Source organism: Leopardus geoffroyi, chromosome C2 (assembly GCF_018350155.1).
Source record: "Leopardus geoffroyi isolate Oge1 chromosome C2, O.geoffroyi_Oge1_pat1.0, whole genome shotgun sequence".
NCBI lineage: Eukaryota > Metazoa > Chordata > Mammalia > Carnivora > Felidae > Leopardus > Leopardus geoffroyi.
This window is the reverse complement of record NC_059333.1, coordinates 35,026,329-35,034,392: the sequence shown is the minus strand read 5'-3', so window position 1 is coordinate 35,034,392 and position 8,064 is coordinate 35,026,329. Positions and strand designations below refer to the sequence as shown.

The 8,064-nt window shown below is 38.8% G+C and overlaps 1 pseudogene; it reads left to right on the top strand.

Moving 5' to 3' along the window:
• Positions 1-5,581: 5,581 nt before the first annotated feature.
• Positions 5,582-6,944, top strand: LOC123610728 (annotated as a pseudogene).
• The last annotated feature ends 1,120 nt before the right edge of the window (positions 6,945-8,064 follow it).

Here is an 8,064-nt window from a genome sequence, read left to right as displayed (position 1 = left end):
TGCTTCCTCTTCCTCCATGCAAACCAAAAATCAATATGCAGATGTTAGATTTACAGACTCCCTTAGGATGGCAGATCGATAAAGAACCCCATCGAAAAATACTTGCCTGGAGGAGGAAAATATAAACTTTTTCTTAATCTCTATAAGGCTTTGCTCCCAGGACCAAGCACTTCTCATTTGGTGTTAATAGTACTGAATTTTCTTACTGCTTTTTCATGTCAAAGGCACTCTTCAAATATGTACTTAATTAAGCCTCTCTCTTAACAGAGGTGGCCCTGTTCTCATCCTCTAGCCTCCCTTTTCTATCTCCTGTGTGGAAAGTTCTCTTTGAAGTCATGCAGGAGAGATGTGCAAGGATGAAGGGATGAGAACAGAGCCAAGGGCGCTTGTAATGAACTTTTGATGGAAAAGAAGTTTAGATTAATGCAGCTATTCTAGCTACCCTCTATTTAGAATTCTTATAAGTGGAAATACTAAATTACAGAAAGATAATGAGTCAGATTTTATATTAGCTCTGAAAGTCTTGCCCTCTAAAAGCATTTGTGGACATCCTATGGATTCCTAAGGATTTAGAACTCTGCAGATTTCCGGTTTTATAGGACTTACTTATTTTGTATATGCCTGGATTCTTTATGTTTATCTCTTATGAGTGTCTTGAAGTTCACAGCTGGAACTTATTAAAAGGTATCTGTTTGTCTTAATACTTCTCCTTGGATTAAATCTTGAAGGAAGTTCATGATGATTTGTAACTATGCATATTATCCATAACTACACTTTTGGAAATAGATGTTGATCATTTGAGAAAGTGTTTTCTAACTGTTTATAATACAGAGGCAATTTCAACAGTAGAATTATACCTAATGTTACTATACAGTAGTTGCCAAATAATTCATTTTAATTTTTTACCTGTGGTTATCTCAGTCATTTCCCAGAAAATTATTTTCTTACATTGCTCATTTAAAGGTTTCCAAAAAGATGCAGCAAATATGTACAATATAAATAACTTAATGGTCATAAGTTTCATAATTATAGGAACTTTTTCTTCATTGTACTCTTGTTCAGGCATGCTGAATCTTCTTTGGGACATTAAATTTCATAGATTGTTTCCTGTCGTATTATGGCAAATATTATTTTGATTTTTTCATGCATTGCAGACAGGATATAGAGGTAGAGTAAGAGCCATCTTGCATAATTGATTTCCAATTTACCTGAACTTATTAAAAGAACTGTTGGGAGTCATTTTTTGTTTTTTAAATCCTTAAATTGTTTTCCAGGTTACAGATATTCTACTCAGCAGTGAAATTGTCCTTACTGGTTTCTGCAAGATATTGATTGCATTTCTCATATTTTAATAGGCTTATGCTTAGAAGTGTTAAAGTGAAGATTTTTGGAGATTTTTACAGAAAAATTGTTTTTATATTTCCAGTATTTTTTTCAACAATTTCTAATATGCATTAATCAAGGAAGTCCTCGATTTTCTTCCTTTTGCTAAGTTACTTTCTGTTATTTAATTATTTTTTTAATGTTTACGTCTTTATTTTGAGAGAGAGAGTGCATGTGCTAGCAGCAGAGAGGCAGAGAGGGAGGGAGAGAAGTAGAGAGAGAATCCAAACTGTCAGTGCAGACCCAACTCGGGGCTCCATCTCATGAGCCGCGATATCATGACCTGAGCTAAAATTAAGAGTTGAATGTTCAACCAAATGAGCCACTCAGGCGCCCCTGTTATTTAATTACACCTGTGCCTATTCGATTTTTCATCTACATTCAGACCACTTCAATTTTATTATGCAATCATTCCTGCCATACAATTGAAAATAAAGTTATATCAATTAATGACATTTTATTTATTTGTATTTATTTTTATTTTACTTATTTACTTAAAGGCAATTACATCCTAATGATACCTGTCAAACCTTACAAAATAATACTAACTGAAATCTAAATTTTGCATTAAAATAATATAAGTAAAATAAATTATTATGCTGAACAAGACCCCTTGTTTAAATTTATTTATTTATTTATTTATTTATTTATTTATTTATTTAATGTTTATTTTTGAGAGAGAGAGAGAAAAACAGAGTGTGAGTGGGGAGGGGCAGAGAGAGAGAGGGAGACACAGAATCTGAAGCAGTCTCCAAGCTCTAATCTGTCAGCACAGAGCCTGATGCAGGGCTGGAACTCCTGAACTGCGAGATCATGACCTGAGCCGAAGTTGGATGCTTAACCAACTGAGCCACCCAGGCACCCCTAAATCTATTTTAGATGATAATCTTTTGTCAGCAGTTATAAAGCCTGCATACCTGATTCACACAACTTCCAATACTAAATAAAGTGAAGATAAAGCTCTGAATATTTTAGTTTAAGCTCTCTGTAGAACTATTGATTCTTTTGATGTATACTTTTCTGTCACGCATATGCTATTATTATATAATAATTAGATAAGTACCATATACATGGCATCAAAACTGAATGTAAATCCCCCAAGTACTTAGCACCTATTTTTCTCTCTGCCTACACTCTTAACCCTGTCTGCCTTCTCTTTATCAACTATATCTCAGTTTCATACGACCTATTCAGAGAGGAATTTGGGGGCACCCTATCTAAAGAACACTCCTCCTGAGTCACACCCTATTTAGCACCCTGCTTTTATTTCCACCATTCTATTTATCAATATCTGAATATTTTTATTTGTTCACTTACTTATATATTTTCTGTCTCTGCCAATTGAAATACAAGCTCCATGAGGCCAGCAACTTTGTCTCTTTCATTCATTATTGAATCTCTGGGTAATAGAATAATTACTGACCCTTGGTAAACTCTCAATAAATATCTGTTCATTCACTTAACACACATCTGTTGAATAAATGCATACATCATTAAATGAACTTCATAGCAGTGCATTTAAAGTCAGGGAAGAGATAATCCATACAAAGCAAGGTAGAATTGATAGGTAACATCAAGATTTAGAAGCCTAGTGGTCATTTAGAGTCCTTAGGGTAAATGCAGCAAAGATCATGAAAAGTGCAAGGTCTCCTTTTGGCTTTTACTTTTTAGTATCACTGTTAGAGAGCAGCACCATGTAAAGCTGGAATTCCCAGTATCCTATAAAATGGAATTTACTTGTACACAGCACCTGATGATTGTTAAATATCCTAAATATTTTCACTCCAACTTGGCCTGAAATTCTATCCAACAGTCACTACAAACTGGGTTTTTATATGACTACCACTTAAATGAATATATTACCTCTCATATGATTCACCTTTCAGTACACAAAATTAAATGTTCTGAGGTTCATTTTCAAAGGAAAGTGCCAGCATCTAATATAATGAGTTTGGTTTCACTGGGGACTAAAGTGAGTTAAAACTGTTGCTGGGCCCAACTGTATTAGTTAGGGAGAAGGCTAAGCTGCTCTAATAAGATACTCCAAAATATAGAAGCTTAAAAATACAAATGGAATTTTCTCTGATTAGAATCCCAAAAGTGACCATACTGCAGCTCATGGGAAGGGGAAAGTATAAAGAATTCACATACCCAATATTTTAAGACCCATAGCTAAAGGACCACATCTAGCTGTAAGAGAGTCCAAGAAATATGGTCTCTAGCTGAGCAACCATATTCCCAGCAACAAATCATCCATGGAAGAAGGCAAAAAAAATTTATTTTTGACACCTAGCTATTTCGACCATCAGCCAAAGAGAGCATGAGGATGGTGGTCCATGAGGAAAGCACTGGATGGTTACGAGGGGTATGTTCAAATAAGAAACAAACACAAAAACAAAAAAACAAAAATAGATTTCAGTAACATGATGCAGTATTGATGCCAATTTTATATTAGCTTATATCAATTTTGAAATGGCAACTTATGCAGTGGATAACTACTTAAAGCCTTTTTATAACTACATCAGAGAACCGAATTGAGAAACCCTGTCATTCTGTCCTGTACAGAAGCATTTTTGTTTGTTCTATATAAAGGAGGTGTAAGGCAAGGCATCCTAGAGCAAAAAGTCAACTCCCATATGTGAAGTGTGTTCCTTAATAAATACCATGTCATGAACTGTCATATTTTAAGTCTACTTCTAAATATAACTTTCTGTTACTCTGCAAATTCAATGGCACTTGATCTTTTCAAAAATGTAGCTGCCTAGCATCTTCTGATTTTTCTGTGACCCTCTCTTTGCTCTCACAAAAGTGGAATATACATATACCATTAAGTGAATTAAAATATTTAGTCATTTCCATTTTTATTCAATTGTTTTTGCCTTTGTAACATTATTTAAAACCATAGAAAAGTACTAAACTACAGTTTATGCCTTTTTTCTACAAATATTTGCTAGCCCACCATCTAGCACTGTTTTGGGCACAGAAGATTAAAAAAAACAAAAAACAAAAAAAACAAAAAACAAAAAAACAAGAATGATAGGAAAGTTGCCTTTAGTGAAACCATGGCCACAGTCTTTTTAGTGGGGAAAGCAAGGAGGGTTTACTTGTGCCAACATGCCAACTGACAGAGAATTTCACCAAAAAAACATGTTTAATCTAACTTAATTTTCTAATTAAGAAAGCAATCTCATGGAGCCTGGGTGGCTCCGTCGAGTAAGCATCCAGCTCTTGGTCTTACCTCAGGTCATGGTCTCATGGTTGGTGGGTTCCAGCCATGCCTCAGGCTCTATGCTGACAGCAGAGAGCTTGCTTGGGATTCTCTCTCTCTCCCTCTCTCTCTGCCTCTCTCCTTCTCTCTCTAAAAATAAATAAATAAACTTAAAAAAAAAGAAAAGCAATCTCAGTACCTTAAGCATCTAGTTCTTGGGTTCGGCTTAGGTCATGATCTCACAGTTGTGGGCTCCAGACCCACTTTGGGCTCTGCCCTGACTGACAATGTGGAACCTGCTGGGGATTCTCTCTCCCTCTCTTTCTGCCCCTCCCCCCCGACTCTCTCTGTCTCTCTCTCTCTAAGTAAACTTTAAAAAAGTTTAAAAAAGAAAGCAATCTCCAGTAATTCCAAATATATTTTAAATTTCTTAAAATTAGATTTCTTTCTATTTACCATTTCTATTTTTTATTAGATAAGACTAAATCTTAAAACACATTTATATTGGGTCAGCTTCCCTATGATAAGTAATAAGTTTTAAACTGCAGATTGTATGCATGCTAGCAATTATTAAGATGTCAACTGGAATAGGCCTATGTGGCAGATGGATGAGGCATAACGCCCAGAATCAAAGTATCCTAAAAGCTTATGCTTTAATTGTGAAAACTTACAATTCTTCATATTAGGAAATACAGTCAGTCATAGCAGGGAAGTTCATTTTGAAGTTTAAAAAGTCAATCTTAGGGGTGCCTGGGTGGCGCAGTCAGTTAAGCATCCGACTTCAGCCAGGTCACGATCTCGCGGTCTGTGAGTTCGAGCCCCGCGTCAGGCTCTGGGCTGATGGCTCAGAGCCTGGAGCCTGTTTCCGATTCTGTGTCTCCCTCTCTCTCTGCCCCTCCCCCGTTCATGCTCTGTCTCTCTCTGTCCCAAAAATAAATAAACGTTGAAAAAAAAATTAAAAAAAAAAAAAGTCAATCTTAGCACTCTGCCGCCCAATGTTTGGCTCTTGCTGCCGCAATGAGGGAGATAGTGCACTGCAGGCCAGACAATGCAGCAACCAGATCCGCGCCAAGTTCAGTGGGGGGGATGGGATGGTGGTGGAGTAATGATCAATGACGAGCCTGGCATCGACCACAGACATTTATCACAGAGACAGCGACCTGAAGTTGAAGCAGATCAATGTGTACTACAACAAGGCCACCAATGGCAAGTATGTGTCTTGCGCTGTGCTCCTGGACCGGGAGCTGGGCACCATGGACTCCAAGCGCTAAGGACCCTTCAGGCAAATCTTCAGGAAAGAAAACTTTGTTTTGGGTCAGAGTGGTATTGGGAACAACTGGGCCAAGAGTCAATACACAGAACGTGCAGAGCTGGTCGGCCTGGTGCTGGGTGTTCTGAGGAAGGAAGCTGAAAAGGATGACTGCCTGCAGGGCTTCTAGCTGACCCACTCCCTGGGTAGGGGGACTGAGTCTGCGATGGGTACCCACCCCCATCAGCAAGATACAAGAGAAATACCCAGACAGCATCATGAGCACATTCAGTATGGTGCCCTCCACCGAGGTGTCCAGACATGGTGGTGGAGCCCTATGATGCTACCCTCTCAGTCCACCAGCTTGCAGAAAACACAGTCAAAACCTTCTGCATTGATAACAAGACCCTCTATGATATCTACTTCAGAACGCTAAAACTGACCACACCCACCTATTGGGAGGTCACCATGAGTGGGGTCACCACCTGCCTGCATTTTTCTGGCCAGCTCAATGATGACCTGTGCAAACTGGCTGTCAATATGGCCCTCTTCCCCTGCCTGAACTTCTTCATGTCCAGCCTCGCCCCATTGATCAGCAGAGGCAGCCAACGGTACTGGGCCCTGAGGTTGCTTAAGTTTACCCAGAAGATGTTCAATGCCAAGAACGTGATGGCTGTCTGTGACCTCTGCCACCACCTCTATCCGACCATGGTTACAGTGTTCAGGGGCCACATGTCCATAAAGAGGGTGGACAAGCAGATGCTAAATGTTAGTGGAATATATCCCCAACATGAAGATATCTGTGATATCCTACCCCGAGGGCTAGAAATGTCTGCTACCTTCATCGGCAATAGCACAGGCATCCAGGAACTGTTGAAGTGTATCTCAGAGGAGTTCACAGCCATGTTCAGGTGCAAGGGCTTCTGCGCTGGTACACAGGTGAAGGCACCTGCATTGTACACAGGTGAGGGCATGGAGGAGATGGAGATCACCGAGGCTGAGAGCAACTTGAATGACCTGGTGTCTGAATACCATTAGTACCAGGATTCCAGGGCTGAGAAGGAAGGTGAGTTTGAGGAGGAGGCAGAGGAAGAGGTGGCCTAGAGCTGATAGCTAGTAAAGCATGTGGAAGCCATGTGAACTCAGAATTCACTCACAACCTGTTATCTGATAACCATGTCTCTGTGTGCACTTGCTCTTTTTCCTGTCTTGACACCACATGCTGTATAGATGCCACCATTAAAGCATTTGAATAGTTAAAAAAAAAAATACCCTTATCTTCTTAACTTGAAAATAATTCTAGTGGCAATTAAATTCTTATCAAAAGAAATAAAAAATAAAGAAGAATCAGTTTAGAGGAGATCTTTATTTACTTTTAAAATTTATTTTAGCAAGAGAGAGAGCACGTACAAGTAGGAGAGAGGGTCACAGTGGGAGGGAGGGATGAAGGGAGGGAGGGAGGGAGGGAGACAGAGAGAGAGAGAGAGAGAGAGAGAGAGAGAGAGAATCGAGAATCTCAAGCAAGCTCCATGCTCAGCACTGAGTCTGATGCTGGGCTCAATCCCACAACCCTGGAATCATGACAGCTGAAACCAAGGGTTGGATGGTCTTGAGTCACACAGGACCCCCTAGAGGAGTTCTTTAAAGACCATCAACTTTAATCTCTGGACTTTAGACAGGAGTCAAATTTAAACATATATAACATATTTTGTTGACTACTGTGTTTTTACATACCTAGAGAAATATTCCTATAGACGTCCAATCAGTTTTCCTACCTTAAAATCTTCCATAACTCCAAGGCATATTGTTTTCTATCTTCCTCCTCAATGTCTTAGTTCTAGATATTCCTTATAGGATAGATTTATGTTCAGTCCAAAACCATTACATACAAAAGCACTGTGACATCACAAGTTAATTCGGAAACCCATAACAATCCTGTTAGTGTCAAAATTGTCTCTAACGAAAGACAAGATTACATGAGCCTGCCTCATTTTGTTCCAAAATATTTGTTGATGGTAAAAAGAAAAAAAAAATGTGATTGTTGACCTAATAACATACTGAAAATGCTATTGTTAGAAAGACCAATTCTGTTTTCTCTGAGTATATTGTGGAACCTGGGAGAACAGCCTAATAAGAGATTTTTGTATTAAGAGGGTGGGTGTGAAGGTTCCACTTAGCTTCCTCTAAGAGAAGTGCCTGTCTGAATACAGAAACCACATGGAAA